This window comes from Anser brachyrhynchus, assembly GCF_964034855.1.
Source record: "Anser brachyrhynchus genome assembly, chromosome: 16".
NCBI classification, from domain to species: domain Eukaryota; kingdom Metazoa; phylum Chordata; class Aves; order Anseriformes; family Anatidae; genus Anser; species Anser brachyrhynchus.
The window spans coordinates 5510879-5535971 of NC_137734.1; the positions used below are offsets into that span (position 1 = coordinate 5510879).

Below are 25093 nucleotides of genomic sequence, written 5' to 3' on the forward strand. Positions count from 1 at the left end.
ATGTTGTCTCATACTTAATCTCTAATCGCAATTTCAGTTTAAATAAGTAGTGCCCTTAGCAGAGGAAGGGAAAAATGCAGTTGTTTGGAATGAATATTTGGTCTTTGAATACAGAGACTGTAGCATACTGTTCGTGTCTTGTGCAAAGGACTCTTTTGACTTCTAACTTGTTGAAAAAACTGACTTTAAATGTTTTTTAACTAACAATAAAAATTTATGGGATTATCTTAGAGATAGGAGCATGAGAAGTAAAGGAAATTCAGAGGGATTTTTGCATAGAGATGCAGGACATGACTGTTAAGTACTGGTGAAGGCATTAGTTTTACCAAAGTACATAGGCTCATTTGTGACTATAATCCATGGAAAATCTATTGAAGTTAATAAGAGTACTCTAGTTTTAAACAGAAGCATGTTTAACTACCTTCCAGGGGCATTAAACATCTGTCCCGGTGTTGGCTGAGCTTTGGTAACAATGAAGTTACCCTGCTTGATGCATTTTGCCCTCTTAGTGTGAAATCACAAATGGTTTTCAAGAGAATTTTGTGAGTTCCTCTGAATGCAAAATCCAGCCTGTAGATGTGTGGATGAAAGGCTCTGTATAAATGTCAGCCTTTATTATTGTTACGAATTTCCGGCTTCTGTTACTGAGACATTTTATATGGATCTTTTTGTGTCTCCCTGTCTGTGAGTTTGGACTAAATGCCTGCCACAAATCTCCCTGGCTTCCCGTGGAGGGGATTGCTCTAACTTGGTGCTCTCCTAACCTTTCCTTCTGTTCGGGGAATAAACCCCCCTTAAAAAAATGACCTCATAAAAATGGAGTAAACTCTGAGCTCTTTGTTTTTCTCAGGTCTAACCTCCAGGAAGACCATAAATTCATTTATTCTATAAAACACAGAGAAGTAAATCTTCAGCGTAATGTGTGGGGAATTAGCCACTTAACTCCCATTAACATTAATGGGAACTGAATATTTATTTACCCCACAGCACATAAATCTTTGCCTTGTAACTTCTACAGTTTCTAACTAAAATGTTTCCATTGTTCTAAGGATCATGGTTATCCTGAAGGAGTGTTTACTAGGTTGTCAGCTTATGGGAGATATATTGGATGTTTCAGCCCTTTCCCTTCAAGTAAGCTGTAAAATGCATTGGGGCTCTGTAATGTGAACTTTCTGAAACCTCTGTGTGATAAGCTCAGATGATTCAAACCTCCTCTGCTTGGTGCTGGTCCTATCATTCCTGCTGGGAGCTCGAATTGTTTGACATGAATAAACGTTTGTGACTGATAGACTTCTGGTCAGCGCCTGGGGTCATGGATGGAGGGGCTGAGGCTGTCAGTGCTCTGCTGAGTCTCCACCTCTTACAGAATTTGTATTTTGCCTTTCTTCCTTCGGTCCTGTGTTTGCATATTCTCAGGGAATTACACCCTCAGCTCTTTCTTCTCTACTTAAAGTGAAGATCAGGCAAATCAATCAAAGATGATGTAGCCCTACTTTGAGGAGATTTTTCTCTTCCCCTGAGGGAGGTGAAGGGGCCAGAGCTCAGCAAGATCTGTTGGAGGCTTCACAGTTGTTCTGTGTATCTACCTGGAAGACACTGAAAAGCTTTCAGGATGGATGAGCTGATGGATGCTAGCAAAGAGATGAAAATGAAAGCTGCCAGTCACTGAATGAAATCCAGGCTCTGCTGTACGCGATGGCAAAACACCCTGGGACTGCAGTACCCCAGGTCTAATGGGTGTACTGAAGTCATGAGTTTATACCGCATGAAACTGCTTTCCCCTAAAGCACTCTGTAGAAAGCTATTGCTCTTTTGTGTATGCATTTGAGCCACTCTGAGGTAGTTAATAAATCCTCCAAATTTCTGGTTAAAAATAAATAAGTAACTATGGAAGCAGAATGGCTCCATCTTGCCTTCTATCGATTTATGAAGTATTGTAGTATAAAGCCTTCCTCTGCGCCTGAGTGTATTGGGCAAGAATCTTATTGGGCTTAAACTGCAGCTTGAGCGTTTTAGGCCAGACAATAGCAAAGGCTTCCCAGGGGCGAGGGGTGTGAAGCACAGCTGCAGGCTGCTGTCCCTAGGGGCAGGGCAGACAAATGGTGAGGAAGGACCTCTGTGGTGTAATCCGGACTGGATGGTTGAAGAGGAGGAGATGGGAGGCTGCCCTGCCAGCTCTGTCACTCTAACGGAGCCAAGAGGAGATCCATCGATTTTCATGGTTGTTGGATCAAGTCTGTTCAGTTCTGTAAGATTTTTCAATGAACCAATAAAACTTTATCCAATATCCTGTCCTTCAAACGGCAAAGATTCTGTGTGGGGCAGGAATTACTGAGGAATATGGTGTTAAGAGAGCAGAAACCTTGGGCTGTGACTGACCCATGGCTGAACTCATGCTGAGAGTCCCAGCAAACTGTAAAATAATTGCAAAGAAGAAAACGTGTGGAAACCCAATCCCCAGGTCCAAGTTTCCTATGCGAACAGTTCACCTCACCTTCTGATCTGACTGGCCCCCGTTCTGCCTGGCTGTGACCTCAGGGGCTCACACCTCGTGTCGTGTCATGGACAACCTGCCTTCCTTTCCCCTCCCCAGCATTTCCGTGGGAGCACACACCAGCGGTGCGGGACCTCGCCTTTTTAGGCAGTTTTACAGACAGCCCGTAACTGAGCTAAGCATCCGAGCCGTGCGTAATGCCTGTTTTAATAGCGTATTGAACCCATGGCTTTTATCATCCCGAGCAGCTCGCTAACTGCACCTGTCAGGTTCCTCCCGAGACTGAAATGAGAGCGGTCTCTGCATTTGTTTTCACAGCTCCAGAGCAGAGACAGGGATTTGTCAGGAAACCATTAAGCAATACTACCCCATTTGTTGTGGATCCATTTTCTTTCCTGAAACCAAAGTATTTGTTTTCAAGGTTCAGGGAACAGGATTCTGGTGTGAGTTATGCTAGTATAAATGCGCAGGACCCCTCCAGGCAATCAGTAGAAAGCCTTCTGATTTACACACTTTGCTGCACACTGATTTACACGTGTGAGAACCGCATCTATCTCTGGAGCTTTCGAGCCACAGAGACTGGATGCATGGTGAGGCTCAGGGATGTGAAACCTATCAAATATTAAAACATCAATTGTTGCTGCTGTTATTAGCATCAAAGGTATTAAAAACTCTTGAATTATAAACAAAGGGCAAACACACAATCATATGTGCAGCATGCTAATGGCGTGTTAAGCATGGACCCAGGAGACAGCTTTGATTTCAGGTTTAGCTACCTTGAAACCAATTTCTTTACATAGATTTTTTTTTTTGGTCATTGTTTTCACAAATGTGGCACTATTAATCAAAATCTTAAAAAAATACCGTAGCAGTTTTAATTGTGAACACATACAATCAACATATACTTCATTCCTTCCTAAATGATCCATTAGCAAACTCTATACACTGTACCATTTACTGAAATATACATATCTCAAGGACAGAAACAGAAGCTGCTTTAACAACGTTCAGCATCTTTCTTCAAGAAACAAGGTTAGGAAATGACCAAAGTGAAAACTAGAGGAAAAAAAACAAATAGGTGATTGCAATTTTGCAATTACCCAACCTTAACTCAAATGCTTCCTGTAGGGAAAATAATAATAATAATAATAAAAAGGTGTTTTTAATCCTTAAAAAGGATTGCCATGAACTTCTTTGCCTGTCACATACATTACAGTCGCAAAGGCTCCATCCAGCACACAGATGGCTCTTCCAGCTGCAGTGGGTCACGATCCACTTGCTGCTCACGTGAGGGAAGGACACTCTGGCTGGACTGAGCCACCAGAGCATCACTCTGGAGCAGCCTGGTTTTCCCGGACACGTGGCTGCAACCTGACCTGGCTTATACAGCTAATGAAGTCCTAGCTGCTGGTGGCATGGCCATACCAGCAACGTGGTGATGTAGGAGCATGGAGCACGGTTATGCTGTTGGGCAATATCACTGAACTAGTCATACTGATACACGTTCAAGCACTAGAGGAACAAACAGAGGTATCAGATATAACCATATTTCCCACTTTTTTTTTCCTTTTTTTCTTCTGAAGTGCTGGAGGGGTTTCCAGCAATAGATAAAATCATTTTTTTTACAAAACTGAGATGCAACATTTGTTCCGGAGCTTGTTAGGTCCTGAAATCTGTAGGTGGGGTTGGGAGAATGACATTCTGAGCTCTTCGCCAGCAGCGAAGCTATTAGAGCCTTTATAAATGTCATCCAGTTCAGTGCTGCTGCTTGTGCCATATTCCCAACAGCAAATGCAAGCATCATCAGGATCCAACAAGCTCCCAAGAATAAGACCAGCAATTCAACTAAAAATAAATATAATTAAACCATAAAAAGAAAAATGTCTGCAAGATAATCATCCTTGCAGTGAGTTGGAATGTACTGGAGAAATATTTTTGTAGCTAGTTATGAATAAAATATGTTTTACATGGAGAGAATGTTGCCAAAATATCACAACATAGATTTATTAAATTAGAAATGAAAATGGAAATAGATAAAGGAAACATAGAAATCACTTTTTCACATTGTAGGACAAGTTGCTTCTAAATTTCCCCTCCTTCTGCTGGAACCAACCATTATTGTCTGGCCTAAGGTTGTGTCTTGCAACCTGTCAGACTGGGAGCCGTGAGAGTAGATAGCAAACATCAGATGAGTGATGCAAAGGATTTACCCATTTTGAGTTTGTTAATCCTCCATTCTTACAATGTTTTAACACTTCATGACCTTTATTGCAACCCATCCCCTCCTAAAATTTCCATTGCTGGTATGCTCATGAATTTGTTCATCTTGACCACATGATATTTTGACTATATTTTTTAAATCGTGTTATATCATTTCTGGTACATGTCTGGCTAAGCGAGACTTTTTGTACAGGACAGTAATGAGGATCACATAAAGAACATTATAACACCTCCTCCAATTTCTGAAATAACTGATCTGGGAGAATCATTAGTAAAGGGTTTACAGCATTTCTGAAAACTGAAAAAGTTTTCACAAATATATCAGTTAAAATTGTCTCAACACTGATAAATAACTAACTTCATGTTACACCCAAAAATAACTTCAGAAGAAAAGGAGTCAATGTGCTCAAAGTCTGAAGGACAGTCCCTCTGCTGCCAACCTCTAATCCTGTTAAAGATTTCTTTCTCATATTGCTACGGGATGATGTCTGAACGTACTGCCACTGTTATGTGCCCAACAACTCCTTGTGAAGGGCAGATTGGTATCTGTGCCTGCATCCCTCCAGCAAGAATGAACTGAGACTCTTGACTTTCAGCAAAGTGAATGGTCTCGCTGAGCACCTCTTATGAACTAACAAACATCTCACAGGTCTGGGCTCATTAGCAAAAACTGCAATTGGCGCTCTCATTGGTGTTATTGGTGCATTTCTTATACCATCTCCTCCAGGGCTCCCAGTGTTCATCTGAACTTGTTGGTGTCCGGTATATTGAATTCTTTGCTTGCTAAGGGTGCGAGTAGGCGGGAATGCTAACATATTAGGCAAGAGTTAATTGCACAAAACAACAAAAGAAAAGCCCAACTATTGTAAGGTTTGGTGGGCAACTGAATAGGAATCTGACAGGGAATTCATTAGAAATCGTGTCACATATGCCCATTGCAAAGCCACTACTGGCAATTGGCTTTGTTGGAATGAAAAGGCTGAGCCCAAATGTTGCTGGAAAACTCCCTAAGGCCATTTCATTTATAAAAAGACCAAGCTTTTGAGAGCATATAATTATCCTTCATCCCTGCCATCTTATCCTGCATTAAGTTTAATTGCTCACAAAACTTGGCAACACTCTCACACCCATTTAAAGAAATTAAGTGGTTCTGTCATTTTTAGTGCTTTTGATATGAAAGTGTTTCAACTCAGACTACTTGTGACTAATTCACTCTGTGACAAGAACCTCTGCCTCCTCCCCTTCCCCCAAAATATACATTCTTCTTGAGAGAACTGAGCTCAGAGGGAACAGATGAGCTAAAAATAGTTGATTTTGGCCAAGATGGTCAAAAGTTACCAGTGGTTTCCAGCGCCTCTATTTTTAGAGGTGAGAGCTGACCACTTTCTGAAAGTCACATTCCCTCAGTTTTTCAGAGCTGGGCACCCCAAATCTTGATCATTCATTTCCAAGGAAATAGGTCCAGAGCGATGGTCACCCAAGGGCTGTGGTGGGATTGTCGCCCTGGTCCTTGACCCTTCGCCAAGCTCGGCCATCCCGGCTCAGGAGAGGCTGCCCGGAGTCGCTGCACTGTGGGTCAGGCCTACTGGGTCCCTGACCCACTGGTGTTCTCCCACCATGAGGGCACCAGCTGCAGTTTGTGTTTCCTCTCCACCCTTTAACATTTTTGAGCCTGGTAGAGTCAAACCTGCTACCTAGAAATGAAAGAGTACTAAAATATGAACCAAGAATAGTCCAAATGCTCTGAGTCATCCGTGCCCAGTCTTTGTGGCTGGTAACTGTATTAGTTCATTAAAGCTGCCCTCCCTGAGAGATTGATTCGATATTTACCTGCCCAGTATATGAAGTCTTCTTTTTAGAGACAACAAGTCATTTAAATACATTTCAATAGATAAAAGATGAACATTTGCTCCTTTCTATAGATAAGGCACACAGCATAGCAATGTGATTAGAGATGGGGTGGAAATTTTGAGTTCACCAAGTGAATGCCTGTTCACATTTGCTTTTCATCTACAGGCTTACTTTTCAACTGTGAAATGCAGTTAATCCATCATGAAGTCTTGTCACGTGCTTGGTAGTTATATGTTTTGTTGTTCTTCAAATGAAAACAAAAGAATTGGGGTTTTGGGGTGGATGGTGTGTGAGGGAAATTCCTCATGATAAAGTAAAAATACACTGTTGGCACTTGTAACAATTAAAAAACATAAATAGGCCTGTAAAAGCAGGGTTTTTTTCGAAGATACTGAGTACCTACAGTTCCTGTTGTCTTCAGTGTTATGTTCTGGACTTGACTGGACCCAACACAGCACTATATTAAGTAAATGCTGCGTTTTATGTCCAGTGTGAAAGAATATCATCTGAGAAGCAAAGGTCAATGAAATCAGATTTTCTGCTGTGTTTACTGGTGATAAATATCTTGAGAGAAAATGTGAGCATCTACAAACACAAGGTTATAATGTTAATATGGTCCCTTATCACCATATAAATGATCTATATCCTGACACAGGAAGTGAGCTTCAGTCGCAGATGAATTATGAACCAGTGACTCCCTAACATAAATAAAAGCAGAAGGACGGGCCTTGTCGAGCACTCTGAGCAGACGAGCTGGAAATAGGAGCCAGGAACTTATCTCAGCTTTGGAAAGTGATCTGCTTTGGAGTCCGGTCCAAAGCTCAGTTAATTAAGTGGGAGTCTTTCCAACAACTTCAGAGGACTTTATCACCCTTTATTAGGGCTACCATATGTCCACCTTTTTCTTACATTTGTCTTCTTTTTCTGTCCCTATGTCCCTCTCCACTAGATTTTTGGTAACTGCAGCCCGCATCCAGGTTTCCTCAAACTCTGAAATGTGTGTGTGTAGGAGTGGATTCGGTTTGCTTCAGTGGGCAGACACAGGATGTTAGCGGACGCAAGTGGCTGAGGGAGGTGGGAGGTGATGGAGGGTTGGGGCAGGATGAGAAGTGTTGTGGGTGGGCAGAGGGACCTGTGCTGGGAAGGATGGTGAGGGGGAGAAAGTGGGATTGGGGGATGAAGAAATGGGGAAGAAAAAAAAGTTGTTGGGGAGGATAGATGGGAAAAACAGATTGGGATAAGAGGCCCTGGGGAGTGAAAAAGGAGGGTATGTAGTGTGGGGGTCATAGGGTAACTGCCCTGGCATGTAATCCTTCATCAGGGCTCTGAGAGGGGATTCCTATAGACTCGCCCAGGCTGCCACTGCCACTCCTCTGCCTCTGTCCACTGTCACCGCCTCCCTGGGCAGAGGGAGAGGACAGCTCTGCTTTGTGGCCTTAGAAATGTCCCCAGCTTCCCTGCTTCAGCACCCCACCTGCATGGCGGGGCGAGCGCCATGCTCACCTTCACACAAGGGGAGCCAGGAGGGGAAGGTGGCTCATAGCCACCTCTCCCTGGTCTTTGCCACCGTATGTGTCCCTCTTCTCTGCACCGCAAGGTGTCCGATGACTTCATCCCTCCTCAGGGATTTCCACAGTGTCATGGTTGAAGCTGAACTCCAAATGCACACATGTCTGGAGCTGGGGCTATTCTTTCCTTTGACAAATTGTTCAGACCTCACACCTCTACAGCTAAACAAATGTAATCCAAGCATCAGATCATAAAATCTTGGAAAAAATTTATTTGAACTGCTGGCATGGCTTCTAGTAGCACACTGGGGGCAGCTCTCCTTTCACATGTCTCCAGAGGCATGTAAAACATTTCACTCCTAGTAACTGAGCTATAAATGTAGGTCTCGAGCAGTACATGCTCTGTGTTACAATGTGAGAAACCTGAGGGCTTTTGCTTTTTGTGCAGGGGATTATCAAAGCACCTTTAAAGGGAGCCAGATTTCCTGCCTCACCTTTCCTCACCCATTGCTCTGACATCCACTCTTCAAGAAACCAAAAGGTGTCAAACGTTCTTCAACACGTACAAATGAGCCACACTGCCTGGGCAAACTGAGAGGAAAGATTTGGGTCTTGCGAGTGCTTTCTGTTGGCTGCTTCGCAGGCAGGTAGCAGTGGCCGTGCTCTTTCTGGCAAAGCAGCTCTCTGCTCGCATTACCAGTTACAGCAACAAGGAGACGAAGACATGCTGATAACCACGGGCAGACAGACTCACTTCCCTAGCCTGCTTATGCTCCACTATGAAACCCCATGCGCTGGAGCAAACGTGCCCCTTCACGTTTTAGGGTAAAGAATGTGATTTTGCAACTCTGTATGCTGTTTTTCCCTCTGGTTACCTGTGGCGCACACTTGGACATGAAGGAGTAAGAACAGAGGACAGTCAGGAAGGACAGCACACAGGTCCAGTATTCCTTCCTCACCCAGGTCTCCCAATTACCTGAACAAACTGTTATTAATTAACTATGAGAAATGGATTGTTATTAAACACAAACTTCTAGCTCATCTTTGCAAATGACCTTGGGAGTTTCAGATGTGCCAGGACTGATGGATGGGGAGAGCTGGTGCCAGGCCGTGGGAGAGGCTGGAGGATACGACGGTGGGTCAGCAAAGCTTCACCCCTGTCATTCCGCAGGGGCCAGTGCCAGGGATAAATGAAAAACCAAGTTAAGTGTTGTGTAATCTGCAGGTGTCAACATTTGCTTTGTTCTTTAAAAAATGAAATTAAAAACTACTGATTTTCAGAAAAAAATCTTTGAAAAGTTTTCTTATTCTGAATGAATGTCTGAGCGGCCAGGTTATAGTATCCATCTCTTATGGGGTAGAAACCAGTGATTTTTCACTACTTCAGACATTAGTTAAGGTATCAGGTGAAAGATTTTGCGCGATTTCAGAAAAAAAGGACTTAAAAATAACTTTCCACAGTGCAAGTGAAGACCCTGAACATCAGGTACTCTCCTGGATGAGCAGGGCATGGGAAATAGAAAGGAGTACGGTCCCTTTCTGCCTCCTTGCTCAGCTGCTTTCTGCCTTGCCTTGAGTTAAATTTGGTAAAGCCAATACATTTCCACAAAACATTTTGCTTCAAATTACCTGCCATTTTCTGAACAACACAAACCTTAAGGCGTTGAAGACTTCCGTGTGACTTGGCTAGAAACCTCATGGGTTTGATGGCGCTCATGACATAAGGCAGGATCAAACTCGGTAGTGGAAGGATAAATAATCCATTTGTGCATGCTAGCAGAGCAAAATTTCAAGTTTCAGTGCAAAAAGGCACCTGAAGAACTAGAGGCTGACATTCAAAGCACTGGAAAATTTGACTCTGAGAGGGGGCACTGAGCTTGAAAGAGCAAAGAGAGGTCACACGGCATTTTTTTGTGGGAAGACAGTGACTGCACCTGCCAGCCATCTCATCCTAACGAACGCTGCTGAGGCGGGTGGATGGAGCTCAGGATGTGCCAGTTCTTTTCTGTGTGGTGGCTTTCTGCCCACTGCAATTACAGAATGAGGAAAACAGCAGTTTTGTGAATAAAGCTGGCCGCTATCCAACACCGCCTGAAGAAATAACCGTACCTTGGAGAATCCTTTCTTTTTCTTTCTGGGTTGGGCCAAGCTCTTTAAAGAAGTTTAGCATTCATGCAGACATCTCCATTTCAAGATGCTCATTACTGATAAAATCTATCCTGATCCCTGTGCAGTCGCCAGCCTGTGCTGGTCTGAAATGCCTAAGATGCTGGTGTGGGAGGTTCACCTGCTCTAGACACTTGTTAATCTGAAGTGGTTGAAGGTCAGTTTCAGGCTGAAGCTTTAGTTTTAAAAATTCTTCTAGGATTTAACAGTAACCATTATAACTCTGGACAAATTTATTATCCTATATGGTTGCTGAACTTAGCTTAATTCTTGACCACAAAGGCTTCCTCTGGTGCTAAATTCTGACTTTTACTCAGGCTTCGTGTGGAAAAACCATCCTTGGATCAGTTTTGACCACACCGCGTTTACTGTGGCTGGATGCACAACGACTTTGTTTTCTTAGTATGAGACGTCAAGGACAGAGCTCCACAGCTCTGTGGATCATGTTGGTTTAAAAGCAATGTGTGTGAGTCGTTATCCCTCCCTGCCTGTATCTCGGTCATTACCATGCATTTTGCGGCATCCCCATGTCCTCCCCTGGTTGCAGAGCTCTGCTAAAGTCTCTTTATAGCATCCTTGGGGCTGCAGACTAACCCCATACACTTTGAGCTCCTCTCCATCATGTATTTTAGCACGTTCTTCTGCAGAGTGGTGAGGCCATTGGCCACATCCCAGACATCTCCTGACAGTGGAGAAGCAAAGTGAAACACCATAAGTAGCAATCCCCAGCATGCTGAGGCTGGAGGGGGAGGAACAGCCCTGCATGTTAGCAGCCTCCTGACAAGAACAAAGCCTTCTCCAATGGGTTTGTGAACAAAACAGATGTAGGAACATTGATACCATGTGTTTTTTTAAAGCAGATCTTTGTTTGATATGGTGAGAAACTGTATTACCAAGGCTTTACAAATAAAAAAGACACAAATTCAGCCTTCCAGAATAAGAGTTTTGGCTCATATTGAGCAAAAGCTGACATCCATTTGCTAAGAGATCCTTCAGGTTTCACCTATTGAAAACTAACAGAAAAACACATTCAACGAGAGTAGAGGAATCATTAAGAAGAAGAGATGAAATGAGAAGGAGCAAGAAAGAATGCAGAATGTTAGAAAGAGATCATTGGAAACATAAGTGGCATAAAGGTTAAAGTAAGACTTTAGACAATAAAACCTGCTTTTTTTGCAAATCCTTTTATGAAATTATGGCAGAATGACTAATGTGAAGAAGAACATAATGCAAAGAAAACAAATACTGTAGAGAAAAAGGGTGAATCGAGGTTAAGGCAATGAAAATAGCTTTCTGAGATACTGAGGTTTGCTTAAAAGAGCTCACACTCTTCATGTCAGTTGTTCCCTCTGAACAAAGGTATTATATTTTAAAGTCAATAGATATGTTTATCCAAGTCACTCCTAACACACTTCATGAGAAAGGCTTTGGGGTTTTTAATTTTTGGTTCCAGACAAAGTCATTTTTCTTTGTCTTTTTTTTTTCTTTTAGAAAAATGTAATACATTTTTCACATTAAGAAAACAAGAGATTGAAAGATTACTTTTGGCACTTCCCCTCCATGACCCCATTTGTTGCTTATGTGAGGAAAAAAACACAGAAGATGGTTCTTGCTGAGACTGCAGCCCCTACAATTACCAGATGAGAGTACGGAGAAGAATGGAGACTTGTTAGGCTGCTAAACCCACCCTCACCCAACTTTATTGCATCTGAAGATACCTGCAAGAGCACTGACCCTTTAAGCACCGCCAGGTGCCACCACCTGAAGTTCCTGCTGTTTACTGCTAAGTTTTGTCCTCCCAAGTACAGAGCTCTTGCCTGGAGAGGTAAGGGCATCCCTGCCAGCACACCCATGCATACACAGCCAGCCCCGTGCCTCTGGCAGTGAGTGCTTGGTAGGAGCCACATCTCACTCTGTGGAAGTTTGTGCCTTGTCTCTTTACGGAGCAATGGCAATACGTTTTCTCACCATTTGCCCTGGCACAGATAGCAGCCAAATGCAGCCATGCCAGAGGGAAGCAGCAGTACCGTCCTGAAGGCAGAGCACCTCTCCCCCAGCACGCCTGGATGCATCCTTCAGGCATTTTTTATCTGCATTAGGAGAAGATTGCCTTTTGTCTTGCTCAGAACGACTTAGCCAAGTAGATCTTCCCAAAACAGCACTTCTCTTATCACAAGACCTTTTCTTCCTTTTGAATCTCTCCCCCACTGTAATTTATACAGCAAATTGCACAACGCTGATTACAGAATTCCTGGTGTGGCCAGACGAGGGGAGCAGTCATCTCCTTTGCTTTGTAACCAGTTCCCCATCCATATATTCCCCAGCCCTATTTGACTTTAATGCAGCTACTGTTGCCAGCAGGTCTGTTTTCTCTTTAGTTTCCTGATGAACATTTCCATACAGAGCACATTTTGCATTTTTATTGGTCCTCCCCAGACATGTAGCCTTTCATCTTTTGACATTGAAACCATATGCCGATCCCAGCAGAGCATGCAGGCTGCAGCACTTCCCTGTGCAGCGCTCCCTTCTTACACCTCTTTCCAGGTTGAATCTCTCACCGTCCCACTGCATGAACACCAACATCCCTTCCCCTGCATCTGGACCAGGTTCTGCCCCGCACACTGCGCAGCTGCCCTTAAACATGCTCTTCAAATACTTTTGCCACAAGCCTCTTGTTTCCTTTCAAAAAATACCTATCATTTTAGGGGTGACTGCTCCTGCCTTCTGCCTGATAACCTAGCATGTGTGCGACCCCACTGGCACCCGCAGTGGGGATTGTGAACCCCAAAGACCTCCGTCACTTGGAGATGGTTCCAAACCCCACTATATCAGCAGAGATTTCATTAAACTGTGGGATCAGCCACCCTCCTCCATCAGCTGGTCCTCCTGCTCACCTGATATCTGCACAAGGAGTGTCCTCCTGCCCTCAGCACCTGGATGTCCTTCTTGTGGAAGGGGCATCGCGGAGGGCTGGAGAGGCACCGGAGCCAGGAGACTTTTCCACAGTGTGAAAGGACTCGTCCAGGCTTTCTCACTGGCACCAGGAAAGCTCTGATCCATTTTGGCAGGGATTGCTGTTCAAAATGAAGTGAGCAGTGCCCGTGAGGGCTGCGGGAGGAGCCGAGCCCTGGCACGGCACCTCGGGTGTACCTGAGTATGGCGGGGCCTGGACCCGCGTCAGGCCTCAGCATCTGCTTCGGGGTCTGCTCCTCCACTGTGGCGTGTGTAGCTGCAGCTGATGCTAATAGGAGGCACATGTGCATCTGGACAGAAGAGTTATGGAGTCTGAAATAACGCCTCTGCACATGGCTGCTCTTGCTGCTTCAAGGCCGATTTCTTCCTCACGCACAACAAAGCAAAAAATCCCCACTGCTTGCTTTCGACTTGATATCCTTTACAGGTCCTGGCGCAGTGGGCAGCCTCAGAGCAGACCCACAGAAAGGGTTTCTGCTTGGTTTGGATCTTGAACTAGTTGTCAGAAAATGATGCTCTGGTCCTGGGAGGTGCAATAAAGCTATCCCGTAAGTTAGGCACTGGCCAGATGGAGGCAATTTTTAACGCAGATTTCATTCGGTGTGTGTCACATTTGCTAATTTCCCATGAATGATTCCTGATTCTCAATCGACCTTGGCCTTGAGGTTTGTAAAACTGTTCTGCATCAAAGTCTTTTGGAAATGTGGACCTTTGCCTGCAATAAAGTAGGAAAAAGACTCCCTAAAAAATCAGTTCAGTGGGGTTTTGCACAGGGTGTGGCACTATTGTCCGACAGTGTATTTTCTGTGCTCCTACTGACTGGGGAGATGTTCCTGTAGGTAAGGTGGCAGATTTTAAGAGAGATGGGTCCAGCTCGTACCTCTGAAAGGCCTTGGGCTGATCTTGTAAATGCTTTGGGACTCAACTTTTCCCTTGTAAGTACAGACTTTATGTTTCACGTCGTGTCTATTCAGACTGTGATTTTCAAAGAGACCCAGAGGAATAGCTGTACAAGTCCCACAGAACTGTAAGTCTGTTCTAGTTTTGTTAAACGCCTCACTGAAGCGCTTTCCTGGGAGAGCAGATCATTCACCCTGCTTTCCTATACACGAACCTGGCCCTATTTTCACAAGCTGACAGACTACCTGATGGAGCCATTATTCTCTTTTCATATACAGTCTAAACTATTTCCTCTTGCTGGGCACTGAGCAGTTTTAAATCAAGATGTCTTAGTTCATGGAGGCTGGGAAACAGTCTTTTAAAATGCCTTATTTCTTCCTCGCACCTATGTAAATCTATTTTATTAGACAATCGGAAAGCATAACACTTGGCTTGTGTGGATAACCCCCCATATGCTTCCAAATACAGCACAGGGTATTTTTTTGGAAAAAGCTTTCCACGAAAGCCTTGTTGTTGCCTGCACCCAGGCTGAGGCCTGCAGAGCGGCCTGCCCTCCAGCCTGAACACGCCCAAATGGCGGCTCTCGGCCTGGAGCACCGCACCAGGCCACATCTCTGCGCTGAAACTCAGACTGCATTGAGAGGGTGTTGGGTGAATTTAAGCCTGCAAATACACATTAGGCTAGTGCTATAACCAATGAAAAAAAACTCCAAGGGGCTTTGAATAGTTATCTGTTGCCTCCTCGGCCCTGTGAAAGGGGGTGCCCGAACAGAATGAATGCGTGTGGCCTCTCCCAGCTCAGCCCTGCCATCCCGCCCCAGCGCACACTGGCACACAGAATTTGTTCTGGCTGGGAACTGGGTTTACAAAGACTGGACAGATATTGTGTGGTGGGCAGTGAGCCTCCGTGTGCGCGGAGATAAAGGTAGCTTTGGAGGCGGCATGGGCACAGTATGGACCAGGGTTTTTTGGGGAATGGGCCTGCCAGGGACACAGGAGGAGATACACAAAACCCGAGTGCATCTTTGGTGACAAGGGCACCAGCCTCCACACTTTAAACAAGTTGTGCTGGCCTGCCCGAAGGCTCTGTCCCTTCTGTTGCAGCATCTGGCTCTCTCTGGACCCTAGCATGGTACAGTGCAACCGTTATGCTCTGCAAAGCTACTTGTCAACTGCCCAGTGGCTATATAAACATGGCAGGAAAACACTGCTTGAATCTTTAAAATCCTCAACAGGCTCCTTTAAACCACTGCCTCATACCTCTGGTTGAGATCTAATGCTCTGCATTAAAAAAAGAAACAGTTAACTGAAATACCACCTCATTTTTACAGTCAGGAAATATCTTGCAATTATTGCCATTGTCAAAAATGATTTTAGCTTAAACTATGCTACTGTAGCACAGGACATAAAAAAGGAAAGGATTTACTGCCGAATGCTAAGTCATGCTTTATTTTAGTATGTAAGGAGCTAATATAGCAATGTAATATAGAGAACATAGATCCAAATAAAAGTTCACGTGTTCCTGCCAACTCCAAGCAATTTAGTTTTGTGACTCAGGCAGCATAATTGTGAAGTTGGCTCAGAACTCATTACATTGCTTTATCTGTTTGTATTTTTAAATGCATGCTTCAGGTTCATTTCATTTGCCTTAAGACTCTAAGGTTCATCTCAGTTGCATATTGAAGGCTTTTGTGCGTGTGTGTAACCCTACGGGCAATGAGGCTACTTCTTGTTGCTGAGAGCAGAGATTCTCTCACAATTGTTTGTCAGACTGGGACTGTGAAACATTAAATGCCCCCAAAATACACACAATAAAATAAAGGGGATACCGTAAGCCTTAACACAGGCACACTGTGGCTCTGCCCCATCTAGCTACCCACACTCTGCGGAGGATACAGGATAAATGAAAGGGATGTGCAAAATACCTTAAGTGTATTTCCTGAGATGTCACTAGATTTTGCTCAGTTTGTCTCCAAATCCAGAGACAAAAAAGATGTGAAATTCTAAAACACTGATTACAATGAGGAGACAGTTTTGTATCGTGTTAGGGTGCGTTTCATAAGACAGTTTCTGAGACTGCGTGCTGGTGCTGAGTGTTTTCAAACGTAAATCTGATCACAGGCTGCAGCCCATGTGGTGTATAAACAAGCCATATTTTTAAACACAGTGTGAAATGTGGGGGCTGACGTGACCATTATCAGAGCCTCATACATGACTTATGAGACATCATAAAATATTTTCATGTTGCAACAATGAAAACTGAAGCTGCTCAGTGGTAGGCTTGTTTGATCTGATAGCTGCCCCGGCTCCCTTCACTGGGTGAAGGGAGGAATGTTATTCAAAGGCTATCCTTCTGAATGCTAAGTTGTTTTCTCATAAATTTCTTACAAAGAAAGAACATCTTAAAAGGTTTCTTACAGAATGACTGATGAAGAATAGACCACTAAGACAATGGAAGTGACATTTCCAGGGATTTGGGGCCATTCCACCTTGCCCATGAAGCAACTCAGCTAGACACCTTCATCAGGCTGGAACAGAGCTGCAATGTGAGTGCAGAGTTAGGTCATCTTAGGGCCTTCTTTTGTCAATCAGTTAATGAATATATTTTATTTTGAAAATAAATGTTCCTAGGGGTTCTTCAAGCTAATGAGCATAGCTGGATGGAGACAAACGCAGTCACTTCATCTCCTTCAGAATGAAGCTATCTCCACCGGACTTCAAGACTCATCCTGTAAATTCTTAATGCCAAAAATTTCCTTTGATATATTGAGATTAATTTCTTTGATCTTATTTTATTCTATTGTGTTCATTATGTAAGTGATTAATCTTACTCTTTTTTGCATAGCTAGATTATATTTTAGAGAATACCAGTCAGCTGAGTTACGGCATGTTAGCGTGAGAGTCTGGGTGTAGATCTTAAGATTTAGGCTTCATTCCTCCCAGTGGTATTGATTCCCTGAGTGATCTTGAGCTAATCATCAGATTTTGCTGTATTTCACTGCTGCTACAGCAGCTATTTAGTGAATACAAAACACTTGGATGCCTCTGAATGTCTTTAGGTTCCTATGGGAATTTGGCTTGTTCCTGCTTTCCTACCAGATGTAAATGCTTCTTTTCACGGCATAAAGCATAAGAGGGGAAGGAAAGACAGACAGTGCCATTGGTGCTGCAAGCGGCAGGACTAAAATTCACTGTCCAACAGGGGAGAGGGAGGGCAGTCTGCCCACACAAGTGTGGCAGGGGCGCTTGGCACTCAGGCCAGCAATGTCTAGGCATTGGCTTGTGGGGCTGGCTCGGATCTGACCCGCACGGTGCCGTGGCAGCGTGTGGCTGGCTCTGGAAGAGCTGTCCGTGCAGACCTACCCTTCGAAGCAGCGAGTCCAGCTCTGCGGTTTCTGGCACTGCAGAACTGACTTCAATGGCAGGAGCCCATGGGAACAGCTGGATCCTGCCGGGCATTACTGAGAGTCTAATTTGTCTTCCTGTCATGGGCATGAGGTTCAACTGTCTTTTTTCCCTCTCTCTATTTATTGAAGAACATGATAAAACGCATGCAAATGGTTAAATATTTGGACCTATTTTTGCTTGGCAGAATATCCTTCTCTTCTTGTCTTCACAGCACTTTACTTTGGGGACACACATGCACACTGAATTCATGTCTGTGGTGCCTTTGCACTGAGCCGATTCCAGTCAGCCTAATAACAAAGCTGGGCAGAGGGAAAACTGAATTTTCAAACTGATGACACATTTATACCAGAATTGTAACTTTATAATATTAATGTATCATTTAACTTACATGTATACTTTGGAATGTTTATAACTTCTGTAAATCATAGACGAGAGCGGCCAAGAGAGTGCCACACAACATTCCTAGAACAACTTGTAAAATAAATACAACAATCGCAGAAGAACAACATTCTCTGCTACAAAAGGGGAAACGTAGCTGCTCTGCTGCAGATGGGAAAAGCGCTTGGCAAAATCTCCATGAAGCCCAGGCACATGCAGAGGCACTGGAGCAGAGTTTTCCCCGTACTGCCCCCGGTGCTCCAGCTGCCGTGGAGATTTCAAAGGACAAAATGCCATCAGGCCAGTGTGAACGAAGCGTCATGTCCCTGGGAAGTGACACCAGAGCTTTGCTTGGCATCGTTGTCTGCATCTGTGTGATTTTGTGACATTTCCTTCCCTCCTACAGGGTGACTGCTGAAAAGCCATCCCCACTCCGCACGGAGCACTGTGACCTCTGCCTTGCAGGTACCTTGAACAGAATAAAACCCTACTGTTTCCTGGCCCATAAAATCCCGTGGCTGATTTCTGACCTATTAACCTTCAGTTTTTCTTTTCAGGTTTATAGGACTTTTATGACTTAACCAGCGGACTGTAAAATACACATTTAAATGCATTCAACTCAGATAACAATCTCATCATTAAAACAGCCTAGCTTCTCTGTTTGAAGTTAATCACTCTCAAATTCTTCTGGATTCATCAGCACACTTACCAATACCTGTTTTTTCTCCCTAAAGTTGGCACTGTAACGTGACACAAAGACCTTCAGCTCTTAGAAAATAGCATAAAAGACTGCAAATCTTATTGAAAATTCTCTTCATCTTTAGAGAGAAATCTACAGAAAAGTCAAATCCCAATTTGAATTCAGGACATCTTCAAACATTAAAAATTGATCACGTTCTCAGATCCAGGTGAAAGGATGACTGCTTTTCGAGTTTTATTATGCTAAAAATATAGTCGAGCAGCGAGCACAATGTGGTAACATTGCACAGGCAGCAAAATACCAAAATAACACCAAGGACAGGAGACTGTTTTAATGTACTTTCTGGTAAGTTATTTAACATGCTTTTGTTGGCAGTGCAGCTGGTTTGGGGCTTTGGATCAGGCCTGGATTACTTAGAGCAGGCGGTAGGCAGTGCCTCTCACGTAATGGTCGTTCCCAAATACAGCTGAACGCTGGTGTAACGGGACACTCCGTTCTGTTTCTCTTCTCTAACACTGACACCACGAGTATCCCAGTGTGTCCTTGAGTTTGGAAGAAAAAAACCACAACATTTCACTGCAGCTGCGGATGCTGAACTGGGGTCCCCCATTGCTCCTATCACCAGCAGGAAGGATGGGACCCAGAGCTCCGTCTTGGGCTGTAGGAGCCAAATAAGTTATGGGGAAAGTAAAGGTGATGGCAGAAGTGGGCTGGCAGAGTTCAGGGCTGGTGGTGTTTGGGCACTGTTTGGGGCAGGTGGAGAAGAGCTGCCTACAGCAGAATCAGCCCCTCCAGCTGCATGATGTTGCTGCTCAGTAACTTCACCCTGGAAACTTTTGCCAGGTTAACAACCCCAAAACTGCATTTCCTTCTCTCCACAGTTGGATCATTTCTTATTATGGCCGACAATGAAAAGTTTTACTTTAATACATTGCCTAATTTACAGTGGGTTCTGTCCATCATACACAGAAATGCTCATTTTTGGAGTCAAATATAACTGTGCCTGTGCTCATACACTTTCTCTATGCAATCCTTGGCCTCTGCATTTAAGAAATGCAACCCTAGGAGGTGTTTATAGAAGGCTAAATATAGGTTTATCTGTTCTAGTCTTTCCATGAAAGATCTTTTTCCTTCAACACATGGAGATTAAATACACGGAGCAATATTAGTTAACACTTAAGTTATGTCACGCTCCTAAAAACGCCAGGAAATTCCGTTTTGAAGTTGACGTTCCAGCCCTAACTCCTGTTGACTTTATATTTCTTTTCTCTCACAGGCATGAACCGAGGATGGAGTGTGGCTGGAAGCAGAGTGACGCCGCTTCGGGCAGGCACCTCCCGTTAATCTCGTTAGGCGCATGCTGCGGGTTCACTCGGGCCCTCACGGAAAGCAAGAGCAGAAATCCCACTGTTCTCAGCAGCCCAGAACATATCAAAAGCTATATCTGCCATTCTGGTGCATTAAATCCTAGTTAAATGAAGGAAAATGAACCAAACTTCAGGGAATTTACGTCAGAGCAGCTGTTTGCGTGCATCTTCTGCTGGTCTTAACTCTCACACTTTGGGTTTTCCTGTTAGCGTTCGCAATAACGTCATTGCATCATAGTCCTAGTGTTTAATATTCCCTCTTTCAAAATATGAAGTTGCAGCTGACTCCCTGTATCCTTCTGGGATAAATGCAGAAAAAGCTTTACTTAACAGCTGCTATATATTATTATTATTACCTATTACATCATATCTTATTACGGCTCTATTACAAGTTTCCTCTAAAATCTAATCACATTCTGAAATTGTTTACAGCGAAACTAGAAATGGGCCCGAGACATAAAGTTCACATCCCAGCATGGGTCTGAACTTTCTTGAAGTTCAGCTTTATTCGGAGGCAGCGTTTAACTCTCTTGCTCCTGGCAGACGGGAGCGAGGGCCAAGTCTGGCTGCGCGCGGCGGTACCGCAGCTGGGAGCACGAGTTGGGGCACCTGAGATGCGCCTGCACAGAGCAAATCTGAAATGGTGGCAGCTGAGACAGGGCTGCACCTTGTGGTCTGTCCATGTCCATGCTCTGAGACCCAGAGGCAGAGGGATAAGGAATAAAATTCTGGCCCCATACACGTTCTGCACTTGGGTCTGCCCAATGAAAGGGGTTTGAGAGACTTCACTAAATTCCAGGGACCCAGCCCAGCCCTCAGAAGCTTCACCAGGATGCCTGAACTTCTCTTTCCTTCATCTCCTACCATCCAGCCCTCACAGACTGGGAAACAGCCCCTCGGCAAGACAGCAGCGGTGCCGCAAGGAAGTGCCCGTGTGGCTGCTCTTACGGGAGCAGCTGCTGCTGCGGTGGGTAAACCTTCACAGGCTCACTCCCTGAGCAGAATTGCATGCTCGTAAAGGTGGAATAAAAACAATCAAGGTCACCATCCTCATCCACACACTAACGTTTCTATAGGTCTTTGCTTTACAGCTATGATATTAAGTAGTTTGGCTAACTTTTTAGAAATGTTACTATTTTCTCGACAAAATGTCAAGTAAGTTTTCAGGGGGGAATACTTCATAACTGAAGTATGTTTTCCTAAGGGCAATAAACCACTAAGAAATGTACTTTTTTCCCACCCAGCCTTTGAGCCAAAACTTTCACATGTTTTTCAAAGAAATAAAATTATAGGTGTTTTTCTGTAGTAGGGTGAAGTACCACCTGGGTGGCAGTGGTAGAAAGCTGGGCAAACTTTATAAATCTAGAAGGGGGAGATTGTTTTGGCATGACTTAGGGTTACAGCCTGGGTTTCCTATGCATAATTTTAAAAGGAATTGCTCAAAGCATCAGGAAACTCTTGCTGGTACACTATACCCAGTGTACGACTCTTGCCTCTTTTAAACTCACAGAAGATTGCCATGGCTAAAAAGGGGATTTTTTTTTCAGTGCAATGCACAGTAGAGTCAAGAGGCAGGCTTTTAATTATTTCTGTATCCGACAAACCCATGGCCCTTTCACATGCTCATTTAAGTGACCAGAAAAATGTAAAGTGAATTGGAAATAATGAGTTGGTCAGCACGGTTGAATTTGGTTTCCGTGCTGAGGTTAAGGTGGGTTCCCAGAGACTGCTGGCCACGAGGAGGGCAGCCCTGGGCTGGTGTCTGGGACACCTCCAGTGCACTCTTGGCTCTGCAAAACCAATGGGAGGTTTGCTGGCTTTTTGGAATTACTGGTGAAAAGCTGAGCAGCTGGAAATGCACTTTGGTTTTGGTCATTTTAATCTTTGGCGTTACAGTGCTCGGAATATCTGTAAATACTTTCTCTTATTGAAATAAGAGAGAAAATGAATCAACTGAACATCCGTTCATCCACAAACACTTTACAATGGAGTGGGAAAGTGAGGAAAAGTGAAGGACAAAGACACTTTTGCTAACGCGCCTAAAAGCAGTGCAAGACCACCGTGAGTTAAGGAGCACATAGCTGGGCTGCCTAGCACCCTGCCGGAGCAACCAGGTGTTTTTTTTAAATATTAAAAAATAGGCAACATAAAATCTCCCTCCTGGAAATCAGTCAGAGGAAAAACTAAAGAAAAGTTACAGAGGAAATCTCATTCTCTGGCCCTATTTGCATGCTGGCTTCCTATGTGCTGGGCTGGGGAAATTCTGAATCCTGTGGAAGAAATCCGTGGAGAGGAAGCAACAGCAATCACAAATTATAAAAGATGGGGCTGGTTTTAATCAGGGCTGACTCTTCACAAATAACAAACGGGAAGGAGAGGTTAAAGCGGGGCATAAGGCTAAGCCAATAAAGCCTTTTTTGAGACAAAATAAGAAGGGTTTATTTCAATATGCCACAGCGAAGAGAAAGTCAAAGGAACTAACGTGTCTAGGGTGTAAAAACACTGTCTGACTCCAGGCATATGAGCCTGTGCTGTTGCACAGCTCATGGCAAGAAGCAGGCTCCTAATTTAAGAGCTCTGAGTAACCTCGTCGGAAGGTTACACAGTCAGGCCAGATCTTAATTGAATTAGACATCCAAATTTAGAGAGAGGGAATGTCCACACTGCCTCCATCTCCTTCCCACCCCTTAACATGCACTTTCAACATTTGCATGGGAGTATTCTAGCATTTTTCCAAACTTTTTTGGGGGAAATTACCGTTTTTTTGGAAAGTCAAATTAGTGAGAAAGGTGTGATTTAAGTGCCATATAGATCCAGTGCACAGTTTTTAACAATCTTTCTGCAGACAGCATCTAAAGGAGCCCTTAAATTGCCATGCTTGTTTTGCTGAAACCCTGATGTATTCAGAGACTGGATAACCAGGCTGGAAACGAGGGAGTTCTGGGGACAGAGGGCAAAGTTTCAGGAGGAGATCTCAATCTGATGCGCATGTGGGGCATGGGCACTAAATTGCTTAGTGTTGCAGCACCAAGGCCAATAAATGATTCCAGCAAGCTGTGTAAATGCATTGGGTACCAGCAGCTGTTAGAGCCAAGGAAAAAAAGGCAGCCTTCTGGATTTCTGTGACAGATATTGGCAACACCTAGAGTAGGATCTTCCAAGACCACAGCAGAATTTTCAGTGCTTACTGGATTTTTTCAGTATAAAGCTGAGGTTTGTGTGGTTGCTCCTTAGTGTCTTTCAAGTAACTAGCCTGCTGCTGTGCAAACATTTGGGGTATGCAGTGGCCTGTGTGGATGCTGTCTTGATTTATAGTAAACCCCGGGAAGAACTCCTATAGCACCTGAAAGCAATCTTTCAGCAACTCAAGGAAGCAGAGTTGATTTTTAATTCCCCTGCGTTCAGTAAGAAAGCAGGAAACCATACATACACACACACACATATATATATGAGATACAGGAGGGCAAGGGAGTTATGAAACCAGAGATAGGTAAAATGCAAAGCTATTAAAATGCACCTATTGCTGGCTACTAAATGGCAGGTGAGATCTTTTCTGGGTGTTGCAGTATATTATTGGAAATTTATTCCACGTTTTGCAACACTGGCTGCTCCATTAACTGATCTCACTAGGAAAAAATCATCTCATAAAATAAATATGACCCCATGGCGTGTGCTAGCTTTTCAAGGACTGAAATCAGTGCCTAGAGATCAAATGGTTTTCATGAGTCTGGAATTTTAAGGTCCACAGAGGGTGAATCTCAATGTCAATAATCTTAAATCAGGGTCAAAATTAGCATAAAATTTTAAAAGGACGTTAAAAAATCTACATTTGCTTGATAAATTATCTGAAAGGAGTGACATTCCCTAGATATTAAGAGATTTTAATAAAAGAGATCACAGCATTTCCCTGGAAGGAATTATATGCCACAGTAAAGCATAGGTGGTTAAACAACAGGAAACTCATGAAGCCGAGCAGAAACCTAGTGATTGCGCAAGTTTATTAGTGAGTTAGATTTGCATTGGATCAAATACACCAATGACCAACTCTATTTTTCCCAGAGTGACTCAGAATAAAAGGATCGGTTTCAAGTAATGCAGTTGCCCTTTGCTGAAGTTGATTTGGAACAGATCTTCCTAAGTATAAATCTTTTATTAAAACAGAAATCATTAAAAAATGATGAAATGTGAGCTAGAGCTCTTGCAGTGAGGCAGCGCTGCCTGTGGTTTCCAGGACACCAGAGATCACCCTGGTCTCCTGCTCTCGGTGGCTCTCCAGGTTGCCAGAGCCCAAAGGTTTGACTCGGTGCGCAACAAATGAGGGATACAAGCAATTATTCATGCAGAAAACTCACTGGTGTAAGACTGTTTCCTTTAGAGAAAATAAATTTTCAAAGCCTGAGCTTCATGATTCTTCACCCCTGAAGCAAATAATTTTCAGCAATACAGGGAGGGAAAACCAAGTTTGTCTGGAATATAATTTCCTTTCCTGGGAGTGAAGGATTGACTTGGCCAAAAGAAAAAGACTGAAGCTGTCCTGAAGGTAGGAGTCGAGTGTGCAAGTGACACAAGCCAGTGCCTCACCTGCTCTCCGGCAGTGGTGCACATGCTGTGGAGAGAGAAATCACAGATGTGCTGTGAACCGCCATGCTGAAGGTGGGTTCCCAGAGCCCTTGAGCCTGTGATTTGGTACAGCTTGAACCAAGCCATGTCCTCTGTCTGAGAAACTGCGCTAAATTCATTCCTATGATTAATCTTTCTCTGCATCTAATGTCTTAAGTGTTTTCTGATCTTTCTTTCTTTCTTTTTCTTTCTTTCTTTCTTTCTTTCTTTCTTTCTTTCTTTCTTTCTTTCTTTCTTTCTTTCTTTCTTTCTTTCTTTCTTTCTTTTTCTTTCTTTTCTTTCTTTCTCTTTCTTTCTCTTTTTCTTTCTCTTTCTTTCTTTTTCTTTCTTTTTCTTTCTTTCTTTCTTTCTTTCTTTCTTTCTTTCTTTCTTTCTTTCTTTCTTTCTTTCTTTCTTTCTTTCTTTCTTTCTTTCTTTCTTTCTTTCTTTCTTTCTTTCTTTCTTTTTCTCTCTCTGTCTCTCTTTCTTTCTCTCTCTCTTTCCTTTTCTTTCCCCACAGATTACAATT

At 43.6% G+C, this 25093-nt stretch overlaps 1 long non-coding RNA gene across 1 annotated transcript in view; it reads left to right on the plus strand.

Annotated features, from left to right (window-relative positions):
- The window catches only part of LOC308178920, a 47875-nt gene extending 23094 nt beyond the window's left edge, over positions 1 to 24781 (plus strand). Inside the window, exons 3-5 of the long non-coding RNA XR_013940031.1 lie at positions 18305 to 18363; positions 18456 to 18943; positions 19875 to 24781. This is a non-coding gene — a long non-coding RNA (uncharacterized lncRNA). The remainder of the gene's footprint in view (positions 1 to 18304; positions 18364 to 18455; positions 18944 to 19874) is intronic.
- The last annotated feature ends 312 nt before the right edge of the window (positions 24782 to 25093 follow it).